Source organism: Balaenoptera physalus, assembly GCF_965194825.1.
Source record: "Balaenoptera physalus genome assembly, chromosome: 1".
NCBI classification, from domain to species: Eukaryota; Metazoa; Chordata; class Mammalia; order Artiodactyla; family Balaenopteridae; genus Balaenoptera; species Balaenoptera physalus.
Genome location: NC_138882.1, coordinates 128,123,214 through 128,145,352, shown reverse-complemented (window position 1 = coordinate 128,145,352; position 22,139 = coordinate 128,123,214).

The following is a 22,139-nucleotide window of genomic DNA, read 5'->3' as shown; positions in this document are numbered from 1 at the left end:
TAACATCGTGAGATTTTGATGGATTTTCTCTACCTGTTAATGGTTGTGTTGATGAAGTTTTCAGAGGAAGAAACCCCATCTGACTCTTGATTCTGTGGAGCTTATAGTGATTCCATAGGGATCCTTTGATAGAAGGCTAGTTTTCATATGAATGTTTCTAAAAGTTTATTGGTTTCTTGCCTTGCTTCAGCAACTTTTAGATTTTGGACACCAATGGTGGTTAGGAGCCAGTGCTCTCACTGCTGTAGACAAGGGTTGATGGCTGGTCACAGATGCAGTAATCATTTTTTTTTAAAACTTAATTTTATTTATTTATTTTTTTATACAGCAGGTTCTTATTAGTTATCTATTTTATATATATTAGTGTATACATGTCAATCCCAATCTCCCAGTTCATCTCCCCCACCACCCGCTTTCCCCCGTTGGTGTCCATACGTTTGTTCTCTACATGTGTCTCTATTTCTGCCTTGCAAACCGGTTCAACAGATGCAGTAATCTTAAAGGCAGCTGGATGTGGTGAGAAGAGTAATGACTAATGTCAAGCAGTCTTGGGCTGAAATCTTGCTTTGCTCCTTAGTATCTGTATTAGTCAGGGTTCTCCAGAGAAACAGAACCAATAGGATCTCTCTCTCTCTCTCTCTCATCTATCCATGAGATAAATTTCAATGAATTGGCTCACAGGCTGCCATCTGCAAGCTGGAGACCCAGGAGAGCTGGTGGTATAATTCCAGTATGGGTCCAAAAGACTGAGAATGAGGGGAGTCAGTGGTGAAAATCTCAGTCCAAGGGCGGGAGAAGACAGATGTCCCAGCTCAAGCAGGTAGGCAGGAAGGGGGCAAATCCTTCCTTCCTCCGCATTTTGTTCTATTCAGGCCTTCAAGGGACTGGATGGTGTCTACCCACGTGGGGGAGGGCAATCCATTTTACTGAGATCACCAATTCAAATGGTAATCTCATCTGGAATTCACAGACTCACCCAGAAATGTTTAATCTGGACACCCCATGGCTCAGTCATGTTGACACACAAAAATAACCATCATAGTATCTGAGTGACTTTGGGAAAGTTACCACTGTTGTGTACCTCAGTTTCCTCACTGAAAATACAGAGATAATACCTACATGGTTACACTATAGTAAGGATCAGAGATAGTCTATTCAAAGTGCCTAACATAGGGTAGGAACTTTATTTCTTTTCAACTGGTTTTTGTGAGAGGGGGTCAAACAGTGAAAATATTTTCTTTCAAAAGCAGCACATGCTTATTGTAGAAAATTTAGGAAACACAGATAAATACAAAGAAGAAAATAGGGACTTCAGTGGTGGTCCAGTGGTAAAGAATATGCCTTCCAATGCAGGGGACATAGGTTCGATCCCTGGTCAGGGAACTAAGATCCCACATGCTGCGGGGCAAGTAAGCCTGTGCACCACAACTACTGAGCTCGCGCACCTCAACGAGGGAGCCCGTGTGCCGCAAACTATAGAGCCCACGCACCCTGGAACCCGCGCCACAACTACAGAGCTCATGTGCCCTGGAGCCTGCGTGCCACAACTAGAGAGAGAAAACCCTTACGCCACAACTAGAGAGAAGGCTGCTTGTCACAACGAAGAGTGCGTGTGCTGCAACTAAGACCCGACACAGCAAAATAAATAAATAAAATAAATAAATATTAAAGAAGAAGAAAATAAACCCCTCATAATCACAACACTGTTAATCTTTTAGTAATATTTTTCCTATTTATATCTTCAGTGTGCATTTCAAATATTTTCTTCTAGTGCATCAGTTTTAAGGACTGCATAGTATTTTATTGTATGGGTGTACTATAATTTAATTAATCCTTTAAGTGTATGTACACATTTTGCTATTATTAATATCCTTGTATATGCATTTATGTGCATAAGCATAATTATTTACTTAGGATAAATTTTTAAAAATAAAATCACTGGGTCAAGAAGTGTGTACCTTTTGAAGGTTTTTGATATGATTGGCTTAATTATCTTGTCAAATATTGCATCAATATACACTTTCACCAGGAATGGATGGCAGTGCTCATTTTCCCTTACTTTTTAACCTCTGGGAGGCAAATATGGCATATTATTTGACTTTGCGTTTTGAAACTATTAGTGAAATTGGAATCAAAAGATCAGATTTATTGATCTTTTGCATTGCATTTATTTTAGAACTGTTTTAGGTTCACAGCAAAACTGAATGGAAGGTACAGAGATTTCCCTTATACTCCCTTCCCCCACACATGCATGCCTCCCCCATTGTCAATGTCACTCACAACAGTAGCGCATTTGTTAAAATTGATAAACCTACATTGACACATCATATTCACCCAAAGTTCATAATTAACGTAGGGTTTACTATTGGTGCTGTACATTCTGTAGGTTTGGACAAATGTATAATGATCATTATAATAATCATCCAGAATATTTTCCCTGCCTTAAAAAATCCTGTGTTCCACCTATTGCTCCTTCCCACCCACCCCAACCCTTTGCAACCTCCTATCTTTTTACTGTCTCCATATATTTGCCTTTTCCAAAATGCCATATAGTTGGAATCATAAAGTATGTGGTCTTTTCAGATCAGCTTCTTTCACTTAGTAGTATGCACTTAAGGTTTTTTCATGTCTTTTCATGGCTTGATAGCTCATTTATTTTTAGTGCTGAATAATATTCCACTGTCTGGATGTACCACAGTTTATTTATCCATTCACCTACTGAAGGACATCTTGATTGCTTCCAAAATTTGGCAATTATGAATAAAGCTGCTATAAATATCCTAGTGCAGATTTTTGTGTGGACATAAGTTTTTAACTCCTTTGGGTAAACACTAAAGAGCACAATTACTGGATTGTATAGTAAGAGTATGTTTAGTTTTGTAAGAAACCTCCAAACTGTCTTCCAAAATGGCTGTACCATTTTGCATTCCCACCAGCAATGTATGAGAGTTCCTGTTGTTCTATATCCTCACCAGAATTTGTTGTTGTCAGTGTTCCAGATGTTGCTCATTCTAATAGGTGTGTAGTTACATATCATTGATGTTTTAATTTACATTTCCCTGATGAGATATGATATGAAACATCTTTCATATGCTTTATTTCCCATCTGTATATCTTTTTTGGTGAGGTGTCTGTTAAAGGCTTTGACCCATTTAAAAAATTGGGTTGTTTTGTAATTGTTGAGTTTTAAGAGTTCTTTGCATATTTTGGACAACAGTCCTTTATCAGATGTGTCTTTTACAAATATTTTTCCCCACTGTGTGACTTGTCTTCTAATTACCTTGAGCAAAATCAGAAGTTTTTAATTTTAATGAAGTCTAGCTTATCAATTATTTCTTTCATGGATCATGCTTTTGGTGTTGTATCTAAAAATCATTACCAAACCCAAAGCCATCCATCTTTTCTCCTATGTTATCTTATGGGAGTTTCATAGTTTTGCATTTTTACATTTAGGCCTATAATGCATCTTGAGTAAATTTTCGTGAAGGGCATAAAGTCTGTGTCTAGATTCACTTTTTTTTTCATGTGGATGTCCAGTTGTTCTAGTACCATTTGTTGAAAAGCCCATCTTTGCTTCATTGCCTAACCTTTTCTCCTTTGTCTAAGAAGGGTTGACTATTTATGTGGGTCTATTTCTGGACTTTCTATTCTGTTCTATTGATCTATTTGTCTGTTCTTTCACCAGTACCACATGGTCATGATTCCTGTGGTTCTATGGTAAGTCAGGTAGCGCCATTCTTCCAGTTTTGTTCTTCTTCAACATTATGTTGGCTATTCTGGATCTTTTGCCTCTCCGTATAAACTTTAGAATTGCTTTGTCGATATCTACAAAATAACTTGCTGGGATTTTGATTGGGATTGCACTGAATCTATAGATCAGGTTGGGAAGTACTGATATCTTGACAACGTTGAGTCTTCCTATCCATGAACATCCTTTATTTTTCTGATAGCATGCTTGTCTTATTTTTTGTTTTTAAATTTAAAAAGAATTCTTTATATCTTAGAAATACTTAACTTTTGTCTGTGATTATTATTATTTTTATTTTTATTTTTTTAATTTTTATTTATTTATGGCAGTGTTGGGTCTTCGTTTCTGTGTGAGGGCTTTCTCCAGTTGCGGCAAGCGGGGGCCACTCCTCATCGCAGTGCGCGGGCCTCTCACTATCGCGGCCTCTCTTGTTGCGAAGCACAGACTCCAGACGCGCAGGCTCAGTAATTGTGGCTCACGGGCCTAGTTGCTCCACGGCATGTGGGATCTTCCCAGACCAGGGCTCGAACCCGTGTCCCCTGCATGGGCAGGCAGACTCTCAACCGCTGTGCCACCAGGGAAGGCCCCCCAACACACCTTTTAAAAAAAATTTTTATGATAGCCATCCTGACAGGTGTGACGTGATATCTCATTGTGGTTTTGACTTGCATTTCCCTGATGATTAATATACTGAACATTTTTTCTTATATATAATGGCCATTTGTATGTCTTCTTTGGAGAAATGTCTATTTAATTCCTTAGCTCAACTTTAAATCAGGTTGTTTGAATTATTAGTTTTTTTTTTTTTCTTTGCTATTGAGTTGTAGGAGCCTTATTTATTTTGGAGATTAACCCCTTATGAGACATATGGTTTACAAATATTTTCACCCAATCTTTTATACTTTCTATAGGGGATAAAGGCAATATAGATGGTATAAAAGATTGGGTTGGAACTATATAACACCAGGGTAAGTCCTTGAAATAAATTCTCTCTCCTTTTTCCTTCCTTCATTTTCTCCTTCCTTCCTTCCTCCCTTCCTCCCTCCCTCCCTCCTTTCCTTCCTTCTTTCCATGCATCTATCCACCGATCCATCTCAGCTAACAGCTTCCTTTGTTGCCATTTGCTTCTTTTTCTTAACAACGGAAAGAAACATACTTATTCTCCTTCTTTCCTCTCCCTGCCACCCCACTGTAAAAAATAGAAAGTGAATATAGCACTACTCAAGAAATCTCCAACTTAAGAATGGTAATTTCAATATATGTATAGTTACCTCTCATGCTCCCTTTATATATGGTAGGTGGTACCATAGCAGAGAAGAGGTTAAAAGTATGGCTCTTATAAGATGAACCCCTCTCACGTGTAAAATGGGACTCATTATCACACCTATGTCCTAACTGTGAGGATTAACTGACATGAAAGCCTGTCAAGATTTCAGCACTCTATCTGGGACACAGTACTAGTAATAATAATAATAGTAATTGTAGTTACTATTATTATGTTCATTTAATAAACATTATTGAACTTAGCTGATTTGTATTATCATTTCTTCTTTGAAAATGGATGTTGGGGGGTGGGGAGCAGAGAGTGGTCTTGAATTTCTGCTTGAGGCCAGCACACAGCAGGCCAGTTTTGCCTCTGTGTCTTAGCTCTCTCTGAATGTCTTGTAGGCTCTGTGTCCCAGTCTGTGTGATGAACACCCTCATTATTAGAGGCTCCAAATTTTTTCTGTCTTTCTCCCATTAGAATTAACCATTTCTTCTTTCATCCTGTACACTGTACATAGTATATACTTGCATTTGATAATGTTAATATTTATTGAGCATTTACTATGTGCCAAATACTAAGTATGTGTCTTACTTTCTTTAATCCTCATATAACCATCTGAAGTAGATAATATCATGTTCACCATTTTACAGCACGTTACTACAATTGGTCCCCGCATTAGAACTCAAAATCTTTTTCACTGGGAACACAGTTTATGGATCCTTATATTCCCAGGACTTATGTAGCATGAGGAATAGGATAAATTCTCCATAATTGTTGATCTGTGACACTCTCTCCCCCAAGTGCCTCATTCCTATTTCCTGGAGATGTCTCATTCTTCTCTTAGCCCTTCCCAGCCTACTCCATGCCTTCTGGCAGTTGCTTTGGCCCTTCACCGTCCTCAGTGGTTCCTCTTCTGCTAGAAATCTTGCCTTAGCTCAGCAGAGCTCCCATGGGGAGCTCACAGTCTTGTGGGCTTCAGACCATGTGAGCAAGAAGTGGTAACAACTTCAGGGGAGATGTGTTTATATGATCCAAGTTTAAGCTTTGAGTGTGCTTTGCTGCCATGCTTTTGCACAGCCCTTTCATCTGCTTTGTAAACCATTTCTTCCTTCAGATGTCAGTACTAGGTGTCCCCACCTCTATCACCTGCACCCATGCTTCCTCCACCCTATCCATGTTACTGTCATAGCACTGACTGCTGTCTCTTGGATCTGACATTCTCCTTGTCTGTACCACTCCCTTGAGCTCCTCGAGGGCAAGGACCATGTTCTCTGTGTTCTGCAACTCTGAAACCCCAGTACAAGCACAATGCCTGGCATATAACCAGTGTTCCAAAAATACTCACTTATTAAATCAACAGAAACAAGGTTCTTATGTTGGTAGGTCCCAGAGTACTGTTTATAGAGTGTTTTAGAAACATTGTGGATTAAACAAACGTTTGTGGGTTGATCTGGGAATCTAACCTCCAGGTACAACATGTTTCCGGGGGAAAGAATGCTGGGATGATCATGTTTATTTTCAGCACTAAAATGTTAGTTCTGCTTTCAAATTCTGGCGGATCCTTTGTACTCTTCTCAGATTGGTGCAGTTTCTCTTGGACTCAGTGGAAGTCATATGCCCATGGGACGCAATCTGGCTGCCTTTGAACAGATGTGGGAGCAACGGTAATAAATTTCAGAGTGAATACAATTTGCATATGCAATAGCTTATTCCCCTAATTTGGAGTTTCCTGAGTGACTGAGAGGCTCTGAAGGTAGAGCACACCCCTGCATCATTTCCACGTAGTACTGAGCTGTTAGGTATCTCATGTGACACCCAGAGACTTTGGGAAGCAACCCTCTTCAGTTTGCTGGTATCACTTCACAATATTAATAGCTTGTGATTCCTGATGTAGGGAGGATATTGAGCTTGTGCAGTTGGCTCATAGTCTCATGAAGAACACTCTTAATTTTCCTTCCTCCTAAGTGTGAATTTTTCAGCAATGATGTGGCCTGAGTGGGTTCAATTTAATCAAAGATTCCCAGGACAATTCTTGCTGAGGAGTGGATCACTGGGTTTTCTGGTGAATTATGAGAGGAACATGTGTGCATTTTCATGTCTGTAGTGTGCAGTGCAGTGTGCTGTAGAACAATCAAGTGATTTTCCAATGTAGTTTAACTTCTTTTCTAGCTCTCTGCAGTCTGTCTTCATCATATATTTTGAGCCTTATTTCTTGCTCTCACTTTTGCACTTTGCACTTCGGTGACATAGAGTTTGACATGCCTCTCAGCATCATACACAGTGCCTGCACCAACACTATTACATAGAAGAGGTTTAGGATAGGCAATCTGGTCGGAATAAAGGACTAGACCCTTACGTTGAAGTTCCATTTGCATAGCAAGCCCACTATTTATACATAGAAGGGGTGCTGCTTCCTGACGGTTACTCCAGGCTTCGAGTAACTTCAGCTAAGATCCTTGGAATCATCTTTGATTCATCTTTTCCTCACTCTGCCTAATCCTTCAGCTATCTTTATGAGCCCACTTTCAAGTATATCCACAATTACATCCCTTCCTCTCACCTTCATAGCTACCATTGTGGTCCAAGCTGCCCTCACCTCTTATTGAGATGTTGCAGTAACCTCCTAACTGACTTCCCTACTTACATCTTTGCTTCCAGTCTGTCTCTAGCATGTCTTTTGAGCCTTGTTTCTTGCTCCCACACAGTTGCCCAAGTGATCTTGTTAAAACGGAAGTCAGATCATGTCATTCCTCTGCAGAAAACCCTCTGATACCTTCTCATTTTCACTTAGAATAAAATCCACAGTCCTTAAAATGGCCAGAAAGGCTCTACCTGTGTTAAGGAGTAGGGCCTACTTGTGTTAAGGTAAAGGACTCCTGTTACCTCTCAACCCCCTGTCTTACTTACATCCTTGTTCACCCTTTTCCCTCCACACTGGTCACCTCGCTGTTCTTCGAGCATTCATGAAACGTTCGTGGCTTTTGCATGTGCTTTCCCATTGTCTGGACTGTTTTTCATTTGGAGACCTACGTGGTATCTTTCTCCCTCTATCATCTACTTCAACACTTTACTCCTCATCTCATTTGTTCTTTCTACTCCATTTGACATTGCTTATTCTTCCCCACTTCCAGAAATTATTCTCTTGGCCTCTGGACATTACACTCTCCTGGAATTATTTGTACCTGTTCACCATTAATTTTTAAAAATATTTATTTATTTATTCATTTATTATTTAATTTTTGATCTGTTTTATGGGTTGCTCTTCCTCTGTCTACCCCTTAACTGCCAGGTGTCTATTTCTAATCTTCTGTAATTCTTGCTACCGATTGCTTTCTTGAGCAATATTATCCTCTCTGAGGTCTTTAAATTACCACTTGTATGCTCACAAGCTCCCAAATCTCTATCTCTAGCCCAGCTCTCTCTCTTGAGATTCAGATGCATAGGTCCTGCTGTCTGCTGAACACCTAGATGTATCATGAACACCTCAAAATCAACATGTTTAAAAGGAAGTCATCTTCTTCATTATAAAAGGACTCTGCCATCCAAGTTCTCTATTTCAGTTGAGTATCTAGTTCTTACCTAGGTATTTAGTTGAAAGTTACTCTTGACTCTTCCCTCCCCTTCATTCCCCACAGTCAATTAATCATCAAGTTCTGCTGATGGTACCTCTCAAATAATTCTCAGATTTTTTTCTCCCTCTTCACATTTATTACCAATGATGGGTTGAATGGTGGTTCCAAAAAGATATGTTTATATCCAGCTACCTGGAACTTTTAAATGTTACATTATATGGAAAAAGAGTTGTTGCAGATGTAATTAAATTAAGGATCTTACGATGAGGTTATAAGAGAAAGGAAGAGGAAGAATTGTGACAGGAGAGAAGACACAGATACACCGAGGAGAAGGCAATATGAAGGCAAAGACAGAGGCAGAGCTTGGAGTGATGCGGCCACAAGCCAAAGAAACCAAGAAATCTGACAACCACCAGAAGCTGGAAGAGACAAGGAAGGATTCTCTGCTAGAGCCTCCAGAGACCTTGATTTTGCACTTCTGGCTTCCAGCAATGTGAGACTGTGAGAGAATACATTTCTATTGTTTTTGGTCATCCAGTTTGTGGTAATTTGTTGTGGCAGCCACAGGAAACTTGTACACTACCTTTGCCAGTTCAGATCTTTGTCTTAGATTAGTGTGACAGCTCCCTCATGGTCTCTCTGCCTCCAGTCTTGTATTATTTCCTCTTCTATTATATTTTTGGCTCTTTCTATGGGCTTCTTCTCTAGTGCTGATAAGCACACTGGCATCTTTCTTGTTTTAAAAGAGACTAAGTCTGTGTCTTCTCTCCTGTCAAATTATGTGAGAATAGTTTTGCGGGGATAAACTAAGCTGTCTTAAAAAGATAATAGTGAGCCCTCAATCAAGGCTTTGAAAAGAGCTCTGAACTTTTCTTTTGTTTCTCTTTTATTTTACCTAAGGAGGAAAATTAGACAAATTAAAGAAATATACTGTCTCCCAATGTTACCAGCTATTTGCTGATAATAACTTTTCTTCTCCTGTGGCTGGAAGGAGGGTAAATTATGTTGCTTTCGGCGACAATCCCCTACCCTTGCAGTCCTGGCTTACTTAGCACTGGCCTCAACTAGCACCATCTGCCACTATCTACTAATGAGTTTGTAACTTGCCTTTGTCTGAGCTGGTCAGAAAATGTGCTTTCACATTATGATCATATATGGCATTTAAAATATTTTCTTTTTACCTTCAATAATTTATAGGTGCAAAATCCTAGAGTATTCATAATTTTAATAAAATCCAGAGGTCCCTTTTAAAGCATTTGCTGCTTTTTTTTTTTTTCCATTTTGGAGGGAAAAAAATGACTCCTCTCCTTTTCATGTCTTGAGTTGAATCCTTTTCGACCTTTCTCCTTTTCATGTCTTTCAGTTACATCCCTGTGCTACATGTGTTGCTGACATCAATACATGCAGCAGTTACCGCCTACAGTTTTGAGGTGTATGTCCTTGCTTAAAGAGAAGAGGGGACCTGAAGAGAGGAGATGCAAAGCCCATGCAAAAGCAGGTAGTTGTGTCCAATTGTTATCCTCTTTTAGGAGTGACAGTGTCACATTTATATTTGAATTTTTTTTTTTAACATCTTTATTGGAGTATAATTGCTTTACAATGGTGTGTTAGTTTCTGCTTTATAACAAAGTGAATCAGTTATACATATACATATGTTCCCATATCTCTTCCCTCTTGTGTCTCCCTCCCTCCCACCCTCCCTCTCCCACCCCTCTAGGTGGTCACAAAGCACCGAGCTGATCTCCCTGTGCTATGCGGCTGCTTCCCACTAGCTATCTATTTTATATATTTGAATTTTTAATTGAGAAAAACCAATTGAAACTATAAATTATTACACAATTATAATTTTCCTTTCTCTATCCCCTGTTTTCAGATTTTTGTGTCATTTTCTTAGTTGCCTTTGTTGATAGGAAATTTAGAGCTATATACTTATTATTATTATTTTTTAAAATCAAAACCTGATTCAGTTTTTAAAATAATTTTTTTCTACGGATGAGTATGGTAGGTAGAATAATGATCCCCAAAAGATGTTCATGTCCTGATCCAGGAACCTGTGAATATGTTCCTTTACATGGATGAGAGGCACTTTGCAAATGTTAAGATCTTAATCAAGTTAAGATCTTGAGATAGGGAAATTATCTTGGATTATCGGGATGGGCCCAATGTAACCACAAGGGTTCTTTCAAGAGGGAGGCAGGAGGGTCAGAGTGAAAGAGTTGGAGAAAGAGCTGTGAAGATGGAAGCAGAGGTCAGAGTGATACCATTGCTAGGAAGAACCATGAACCAAAGAATGGGAGTAGCCTCTGCAAGCTGGAAAAGCAAGGAACAGATGATCCCCTAAAGCCTCCTGAAGGAACACAGCTCTGCTGGTACTTTGAGTTTTAGCTCTGTATGACTCTCATTTAAACTTTTCCAGAACTGCGAGATAATAAATTTGTGTTATTTAAGCCACTAAATTTGTGGTAATTTGTTAAAGCAACAATAGGAAACCAAAACCCTGGGCTTTTAGTAAAAACCACAATATGATTTTCATTCCTTTAACCTAGAATTTAGTGACACATTATTTCAGATCCTATCCAGGGAGCACTGTCACTTTAAGATGCTCTCACAAGCTCACCAAGGCAGCTGAGGGCTAACTCACCCAGAAACCACCATGACTGACATTGTCCTATGGACTTTCTCTTGGACCCCCGCTCACCCCACCTTCTTTACTTCCCTCCATGTTCTCTGACCCACCATATTGCCTACTCACTTGCCCTGACCTGCATCTAGGCTTATGAGTTAGTTTTTTGCTGTGACTTGGTTAATGAGCCTTGGAATTCTCAGCTTCTTCTCTGTCTGGTTTGTAGTGTCCATACATATTAGTCCTTTCTGGCTTAACCCTTCTTGCCAATCTGATAAGATGACTGGCTTTATGCATAGAGGCCTTCAACTCTTGGTGCCCTAATGGGATCAGTTAATCCAGTCACCAGTTTGTGTGTGTTCAGATGTACATGTTCCTGTTTCAGTTAACAATTGTGCCTGAGGATTTGGCTCTGTTTGCTCCTCTGTTCATTCATTCATTAAATGGTAATTTGTTGAACAGCTACTTTACGCCAAGGACTGGAATAAAAAGTAGGTATGGATAGATTAATGAGATATGGTCCACATCCTCAAAGAGTTCATAGTCTAATGCAGAAGACCAACACAGAGAGAGGTAATTACTAAACAATGTGGTAAGGGCAAAGATGGAAATATGCATAGCTGTCACTGGTCCCAGAGAAGAGAGGCTATTGTGGAGTAGTGGGAATGGGAAAGCTTCCTGCAAGAGGAGAGGCCTCAGTAGAAACTTAAAAGGATAGAATGGGAATTATCTAGATCATGGCAAGGAGGTGCATATGGAGGAGGGTGTGAATGGAGGAGACTGCACATAGTGATAGGGGTTTAGAACAAGAAGGGACAAATTGAGCAAAAGCATAGGGAAGTAAAGGGCTGTGTAAGGAACAACAAGCAACTAAATGTTACTGGTGTATTGAGTGTGACGCAGAGAGTTGGGGAGGAGAAGGCTGGAGAGGTAGGCAGGGGCCAGACCTCAGAGCATCTTACATGCTCTGGACAGGAACTTCAACCCTAGCATCTGGCTGTCCATTTTAGAGTACATAAGAATCATTCATTCAGTTCATCAACACTGTTCAAAGCCCTGGGGATCAGCAATGAACAAGAAGGCAAAGCTGCTGCCCTCTTGGAACCCAGTGTAGCAGGGGAGACATAATGTGGAAAGCATGATGAAAGGAGGTGTTGGGGTAGCTTGTAAGCTGGGTGAGGGTCCAAAAAAGATTTCCCTGAAGATACAATTTCTGAGCTGAGTTTTGATGATGAGATTACCCAAGGAGCTTATTAAGAAGGGAAATCTCTAGCCTCCAACCTCAAAGAATCTTATTCACTAGATCTGGGGCAGATGCAAGAGCCTGCATTTTGCACAGCATGGTAGGTGGTCTTGGTGCAGGTGGATTCATCGAAGGGTTCAATTTTTTTGCTTCCATTAAATGAATCTCAGATGTTGGAACCTCTCTATATTCTGATTCAGAAGGCTCAAACCACAAATAGCCTCATTGAGATGTTGTAACACATGTGACACTTAAGAAAAACATTGTTGCAATAACTGAGTGTTGTTTAACCCACATCTAGATGGCTCTTGAATGATTCAGAGGGAAACTTTGGATGGTATATGGTTAGAAGTGGTTTGGAAAGTTTCCTTCGAAAGATTGAGTAACATGAGAACATGCTTCCACAGATGACTGAAGAATGGGTGAAGATTCCCTTCCTTAATTCCTCTACCAGCTCCCATCAACTTTCTACCCCTGACCCCCACTGCTTTCCAAGAAAATGGGCCTCAACTACTTAATCCTTAGTCAGAAATTTGGGCTGAGGTTACCTCCAATCCCTGTATAGAACTAGCATCTCTACAAAACTTCCCAGATGATAAATGATAAGCAAATAATTTAGATCTTATTATTCCAGGAAGCAGGGTAGTATGGTAGAAACAACATAAGTATTTTGTGTGTGTATTTTTATTTTTTAACTTACTAAAAAAATTCCACAGTGCTTTACAATTTTCAAAAGTTTCACATACATGATTTCATATAATCCCATAATAACACTTTTTAAAAATCCCCAACCCCTGTATTGCCCCTCCCCTTTCCCTCTCCCCACTGGTAACCACTAGTTTGTTCTCTATATCTGTGAGTCTGCTTCTTTTTTAGAAACAGCGTAAAACTTGAAGCCAGCCTTATCAATGAATATTTACCTACTTTGTGCCAGGCCCTGTGCTAGGTGCTCAGAAAACAAAGAATAAGATCTTATCCTTGATCTGTAGAAGCTCACAACTGAGTAGAGGAGACAGGTAATCTTAATAACAATGTGGTAGTGAAATGATAGAGCTCACAGGATACTGTGGAACAAGAGATGAGGCATTTACCTGAGCCTGGAGTGAAGGTTCACAAAGAGATAAGCCCTTAGCTGGGACTTGAAGGTTGGGTAGAAATTAACTGGGATAGGAAAGTGAGGGTAGGGCACATTTTATTTCTATCTTTTATACTCTATGTTTCCTTTCTTTTGTGTCTAACCACAGAGTCTCTTTCTGGTGTGTACACAGCAGGTTTGTGGTCTGATAGAATCAATGTTTACATATCTTCATTAACTTTTTAATTGATTTGAATGAAAAGATCACTTATTTCTGGTTTGGATGACCTAAATTAGGAGTTTACTCAGGGTTTCCTAATGATCACGTTCATAGCAGAATACATTTGTTTACAATGAACTTGTCCTTTGAAGTGGTACTCAATCAATCCATTAGCTTTGTTTGAAGTCTTATCAGTGCACAGTTGGTTGTCTTAGGATGCAGTATGGGCAGCGTGGATAACCACAGTGGTGGCCTATTTATGGACCAGTCTGACTGAGAGAATGGTCAGATGGCCTTGCTCAGTTCCTAGAGAACCACAATCTACACTCCCCCTACCCCACCCCTCAGTTGTCTCTCTTGTTCTTTTGATAGTTCTTAACATATTTAACAAATCCTTTGAGAATCTGATGAACACCAAGACTCTGTAAGAAAATACATAAAATAAGACAAAAACGATTAATGTGGAATGTTCAGAGATTTTCCCCACCACCTCCCTTCCTCACAAATAGAATCCTCAGTCTAAGTGAAATGATTTTTGTCTTTCTCTCCCTTCAAAGATTTATTTTTGCAGAAGAGAAGCTAGGTTGATGTACTTGATAAAGTTCTTAAAGAGGAAGGAAGAAGGGATGTGGAGAAGAGAAAATGCTTTGGGCAATGGAGGGTTGGTGGAGGAGTGTTTTTCCCTGGGGGTTTTGAGGAGAGAGATCCTGGTATAACTGTAGGAAAGGACTAAATGGGCAGGAGAATAGAAGGTATTTTAGTAAGTGCTTTTACACATTGTGTGTTTGAGTCCCTTTGAGTAATGTGAGTAAAACATGGGGTTTCTTAACTTTTAAATTTATTTTCGGCATTGCACTGTGATTCTTGGTTGTAACAAGGCTTTGAGACTAAATCATGCTATGGGTACATATGCACGCTCTTATGATTCTGTAAATACAGCATCGAGAAAATTGTGGCTCACCCCCTTCCAAGCCTATCTGTAGGCTCCAGGTTAAGAATGTCTGTTTTGGGGTCTGCATTACAGAAATAATCTGCTAACTTGTCTCCCTATTACCACTTTTCCTCTTCTCCAATCTTTTCTGTATACTATAGCCACACTGCTCTTAAAATGTAAATTGGATTATGTCATTTCCTTGGTTAAATCCTTTTAATGGCTTCCCTATTTGCATAAGTTTTGTGGGCTGAATTATGTCCCCCCCAAAATTCATATGTTGAAGTCCTCACCCCCATTACCTCAGAATGTGACTGTATTTGGGGATAGGTTTTTTAGAGAAATAATTAATTAAAATAAAGTCATTAGGGTGAGCCAAAGTAATCTTGAGAAAGAAAAAAGCTGGAGGTATCACACTCCAGACTTCAGATTATATTACAAAACTACAGTAATCAAAACAGTATGGTACTGGCACAGAAACAGACACATAGATCAATGAAACAGAATAGAGAGCCCAGAAACAAACACTTGCACTTATGGTCAATTAATCTATGACAAAGGAGGCAAGAATATACAATGGAGAAAAGACAGCTTCTTCAATAAATTGTGCTGGGAAAACTGGACAGCCACATGCACTACTGTGTATCAAACTGGACAACTTTTTCATACCATATACAAAAATAAACTCAAAATGGATTAAAGATTAAATGTAAGACCTGAAACCATAAAACTCAGAGAAGAAAACTTAGAACATTCTTTGACATAAATCGTAGCAGCATTTTTTTTGGATCTGTCTCCTAAGGCAAAGGAAACAAAAGCAAAAATAAACAAATGGGACCTAATTAAACTTAAAAGCTTTTTCACAGCAAAGGAAACCATTGACAAAATGAAAAGACAACCTACTGAATGGGAGAAAATATTTGCAAATGATATGACCAACAAGGGGTTAATATCCAAAATGTAGAAACAGTTCAAACAACTCATTATCAAAAAAACAAACAACTGGATTAAAAAAATGGGCAGAAGACCTAAATATACATTTCTCCAAAGAAGACATACAGATGGCCAACAGTTACATGAAAAGATGCTCAATATCGCTAATCATAAGAGAAATGCAAATTGAAACCACAACAAAATGTCACCTCACGCCTGTCAGAATGACTATCATCAAAAAGACCACAAATAACAAATGTCCACAAGGTTGTGGAGAAAAGGAAACACTTGTACACTGTTAGTGGGAATGTAAATTGGTGCAGTCACTATGGAAAACAGTATAAAGTTTCCTCAAAAAAACTAAAAATAGACTACCATATGATCCAGCAATTCCGCTCCTAGGTATATATTCGAAGAAAAGGAAAACACTAATTTGAAAAGATACATGCACCCTAATGTTCATAGCAGCACTATTTACAATAGCCAAGATACGGAAGAGGCCTAAGTGTGCATCAACATATGAATAGATAAAGAAGATGTGGTATATATATATATATATATATATATATATATATATATATATACACACATACACAATGGAATTCTACTCAGCCATAAAAAAAATGGAATTTTGTTACTTGCAACAACATGGATGGACCTGGAGGGTATTATACTAAGTGAAATAAGCCATAGAGAGAAACACAAATACTGTATGTTATCACTCATACATGGAATCTAAAAAATCAAAAAAATGACTATAACAAACAGAAACAGACTCACAGATATAGAGAACAAACTAGTGGTTATCACTGGGGAGAGGGAAGACAGGAGGGGCAAGATACAGATAGGGGATTAAGAGGTATGAACTACTATGTATAAAATAAATAAGCTACAAGGATATATTGTATAGCACAGAGCATACAGCCAATATTTTATAACTTTAAATGGAGTATAATCTGTAAAAATTTTGAACCACTATGTTATCACCTGAAAATAATATAATATTATAAATCAACTATACCTCAATAAAAAAACTGAAAAAGTAAAGTCTTCCAATCAATGAAAAAAAATGATATACTCATGCAGTGGAATAGTATACAGCAATGAATATGAGTGAGTCAATGCCACAACAATGTGAATCAATTGCATGCTTATAATGTTGAGTGAAAGAAGCCATACACTAAGTAATACATATTATAGGATTCCATGTATACAAAGTGCAAAAACAGGCAATAATAACCTATGGTGCTAGAAATCAAAATAATGGTTAAGACTGGGGAATAGGGAAAGGGTAGTGATTAGCAGGGACACAAGGGGGGCTTATGGGATGTTGGTATACTTCTATTTCTTGAGCTGGGAGATGTTTCCTAGGTATATTTATTTTTTGATGGTTTATCAAGCTATGCCCATATAATGTCTGCATTTTTTGTAAGTATGTTATACCTCAATTATCATTTTGTTAATGAAAAATACATATACAACAGTGTTCATCATTGCATTGTATATAATGTCACTGGATTCATCAGTTATGGTATTAGTTGAATAAATTGGGGAACATCCATGAAATGAAAAAAAAAGTCATTAGGGTGAGCCCTAATCCAATATGACTGGTGTCCTTATACAACAAGATGAGGACAGACACAGATACAGAGGGAAGACCACATAAATATACAAGTAGAAGATGGTCATCTATAAGTCAAGGAGAGAGGCTCAGAAGAACCTTTCCCTCAACCTTGCTGACACCTTGATCTTGGACATCTAGCTTCCAGAATTGTGAGAAGATAAATTTCTGTTTTTTCTGTAAATTTCGGCTATCAGTGCGGACCCCAGAGACGGGCATGAGATGCTAAGGCTGCTGCTGCCACCACCAAGAAGCCTGTGTGCGAGCACAGGTCACTATCCACACCTCTGCTCCCGGGAACCTGTGCAGCCCACCAGTGCCAGGGTCCCGTGATCCAGGGACAGCTTCCCCAGGAGAACACATGACATGCCTCAGGCTGTTGCAATGTCACGTTGGCCTTTGCTGCCGCAGGCTTGCCCCACATTCCAGTTATGACTACTGTACCCCTCCCTCCCCTAATGAGTGAGCCAGAGCCCCCTAATCAGCCACTGCTTTAACCTCCTCCTTTCTAGGTGGGGAACAGTTGCCTGAGAGCGAAATACACGCAGGGGTGGGGCTAAACCAAAGCTGAATCCCAGGAGCTGTGAGAACAAAGAAGAGAAAGGGAAATTTCTCCATGCAGCCTCAGGAGCAGCGGATTAAATCCCCACAATCAACTTGATGTACCCTGCATCTGTGGAATACCTGAATAGACAATGAACCATCCCAAAATAGAGGCAGTGGACTTTGGGAGCAACTGTAGACATTGGGTTTGCTGTCTGTGACTGACTTGTTTCTGATTTTTATGTTTATCTTAGTATAGTTTTTTAGTGCTTGTTATCATTGGTGGATTTGTTTATTTGTTTGGTTGCTTTCTTCTTTTTTTTAAAAGAAATTTTATTACTTTTTATTTTAATAATTTTTTATTTTAAAAATTTTATTTTTAATTTTTATTTATTTATTTTTTATTTCTTTTTTTTGGTCCCTTTTCTTCTGAGCTGTGTGGCTGACAGGGTCTTAGTGCTCCGGCCTGGTGTCAGGCCTGAGCCTCTGAGGTCGGAGAGCCGAGTTCAGGACATTGGACGACCAGAGACCTCCCAGCCCCACGTAATATCAGTCAGCGGGAGCTGTCCCAGACATCTCCATCTCAATGCTAAGGCCCAGCTCCACTCAACGGCCAGCAAGCTAAAGTGCTGGATGCCCCATGCCAAACAACTAGAAAGACAGGAACACAACCCCACTCATTAGCAGAGAGGATGCCTAAAGTCATACTAAGTTCACAGACACCCCAAAACACCACCGGACGCGGCCCAGCCCACCAGAAAGAAAAGATCCAACCACACCCACCAGAACACAGGTACCAGTGCCCTCCACCAGGAAGCCTACACAAGCCACTGAACCAACCTCACCCACTGGGGGCAGACACCAAAACCAATGGGAACTATGAACCTGCAGCCTGCAAAAAGGAAACCCCAAACATAGTAAGTTAAACAAAATGAGAAGACAGAGAAATATGCAGCAGATGAAGGAGCAAGGTAAAAACCCACCAGACCAAACAAATGAAGAGGAAATAGGCAGTCTACCTGAAAAAGAATTCAGAGTAATGATAGTAGAGATGATTCAAAATCTTGGAAATAGAATGGAGAAAATACAAGAAACGTTTAACAAGGACCTAGAAGAACTAAAGAGCAAGCAAACAATGCTGAACAACAAAATAAACGAAATTAAAAATTCTCTAGAAGGAATCAATAGCAGAATAACTGAAGCAGAAGAACGGATAAGTGACCTGGAAGATAAAATACTGGAAAAAACTACCACAGAGCAGAATAAAGAAAAAAGAATGAAAAGAATTGAGGACAGTCTCAGAGACCTCTGGGACAACATTAAAGGCACCAACATTCGAATTATAGGGGTCCCAGAAGAAGAAGAGAAAAAGAAAGGGTTTGAAAAATATTTGAAGAGATTATAGTTCAAAACTTCCCTAACATGGGAAAAGAAATAGTTAATCAAGTCCAATAAGTGCAGAGAGTCCCATACAGGATAAACCCAAGGAGAAACAAGCCAAGACACATATTAATCAAACTATGAAAAATTAAATACAAGGAAAAAATATTAAAAGCAGCAAGCGAAAATCAACAAATAATATACAAGGGAATCCCCATAAGGTTAACAGCTGATCTTTCAGCAGAAACTCTGCAAGCCAGAAGGGAGTGGCAGGACATATTTAAAATGATGAAAAGGAAAAACCTACAACCAAGATTATTCTACCCACCAAGGATCACATTCAGATTCAATGAAGAAACTGAAAGCTACAGACAAGCAAAAGTTAAGAGAATTCAGCACCACCAAACCACCTTTACAACAAATTCTTAAGGAACTTCTCTAGTCAGGAAGCACAAGAGAAGGAAAACACCTACAAAAAGAAACACAAAACAATTAAGAAAATGGTAATAGGAACATACATATTGATAATTACCTTAAATGTAAATGGATTAAATGCTCCAATCAAAAGACATAGACTGGATGAATGGATCCAAAACAAGACCCGTATATATGCTGTCTACAAGAGACCCACTTCAGACCTAGGTACACTTACAGACTGAAAGTGAGGGGATGGAAAAAATAGCAGTTCTCATATCAGACAAAATAGACTTTAAAGTAAAGACTATTACAACAGACAAAGAAGGACACTACATAACGATCAAGGGATCAATCCAAGAAGAAGATATAATAATTGTAAATATTTATGCACCCAACATAGGAGCACCTCAATACATAAGGCAAACGCTAAAGGCCTAAAAGGGGAAAAGGACACACTAACACAATCATAGTAGGGGACTTTAACACCCCACTTTCACCAATGGACAGATCATGCAAAATGAAAATGAATAAGGAAACACAAGCTTTAAATGACACATTAAACAAGGTGGACTTAATTGATATTTGTAGGACATTCCATCCTAAAACAACAGAATACACTTTCTGCTCAAGTGCTCATGGAACATTCTCCAGGTTAGGTCATATTTTGGGTCACAAATCAAACCTTGGTAAATTTAAGAAGACCGAAATCATATCAGGTATCTTTTCCGACCACAATGCTATGAGACTAGATATCAACTGCAGGAAAAAACTGTAAAAAATACAAACACATGGAGGCTAAGCAATATGCTACTAAACAACCAGGAGATCACTGAAGAAATCAAAGAGGAAATCAAAAAAACCTAGAAACAAATGACAATGAAAACATGACGACCAAAACCAATGGGATGCAGCAAAAGCAGTTCTAAGAGGGAAGTACATAGCAATACAATCCTACCTCAAGAAACAGGAAACATCTCAAATAAACAACGTAACCTTACACCTAAAGCAATTAGAGAAAGAAGAACAAAAAAACCCCAAAGTTAGTAGAAGAAAAGAAATCATAATGATCATATCAGAAATAAATGAAAAAGAAATGAAGGACACAATAGCAAAGATCAATGAAACTGAAAGCTGGTTCTTTGAGAAGATAAACAAAATTGATAAACCATTAGCCAGACTCATCAAGGAAAAAAGGGAGAAGACTCAAATCAACAGAATTAGAAATGAAAAGGAGAAGTAACAACTGACACTGCAGAAATACAAAGGATGATGAGAGATTACTACAAGCAACTATATGCCAATAAAATGGACAACCTGGAAGAAATAGACAAATTCTTAGAAGAGCACAACCTTCCGATACTGAACCAGGAAGAAATAGAAAATATAAACAGACCAATCACAAGGACTGAAATTGAAACCGTGATTAAAAATCTTCCAACAAACAAAATCCCAGGACCAGATGGTTCCATAGGCTATTTCTACCAAACCTTTAGAGAAGAACTAACACGTATCCTTCTCAAACTCTTCCAAAATATAACAGAGAGAGGAACACTCCCAAACTCATTTTATGAGGCCACCATCACCCTGATACCAAAACCAGACAAAGATATCACAGAAAAAGAAAACTACAGGCCAATATCTCTGATGAACATAGATGCAAAAATCCTCAACAAAACACTAGCAAACAGAATCCAACAGCACATTAAAAGGATCATACACCATGATCAAGTGGAGTTTATCCCAGGAATGCAAGGATTCTTCCATATAATCAATTCAATCAATGTGATACACCATATTAACAAATTGCAGGAGAAAAACCATATGATTATCTCAATAGATGCAGAAAAAGCTTTTGACAAAATTCAACACCCATTTATGATAAAAACTCTCCAGAAAGTAGGCATAGAGGGAAACTACCTCAACATAATAAAGGCCATATATGAGAAACCCACAGCCAACATCATTCTCAATGGTGAAAAACTGAAACCATTTCCTTTAAGATCAGGAACAAGACAAGGTTGCCCACTCTCACCACTATTATCCAACATAGTTTTGGAAGTTTTAAAGCTGTTTGCAGATGACATGATAGTATTCATAGAGAATCCTAAAAATGTTACCAGAAAACTACTAGAGCTAATCAGTGAATTTGGTAAAGTAGCAGGATACAAAATTAATGCACAGAAATCTCTTGCATGCCTATACATTAATGATGAAAAATCTGAAAGAGAAATTAAGGAAACACTCCCATTTACCATTGCAACAAAAAGAATAAAATACATAGGAATAAACCTACCTAAGGAGACAGAAGACCTGTATGAAGAAAACTATAAGACACTGATGAAAGAAATTAAAGATGATACAAACAGATGGAGAGATATACCATGTTCCTGGACTGAAGGAATCAACATTGTGAAAATGACTATACTACTCAAAACAATCTACAGATTCAATGCAATCCCTATCAAACTACCAATGGCATTTTTCACAGAACTCGGACAAAAATTTCACAATTTGTATGGAAACACAAAAGACCCTGAATAGCCAAAGCAATCTTGAGAAAGAAAAA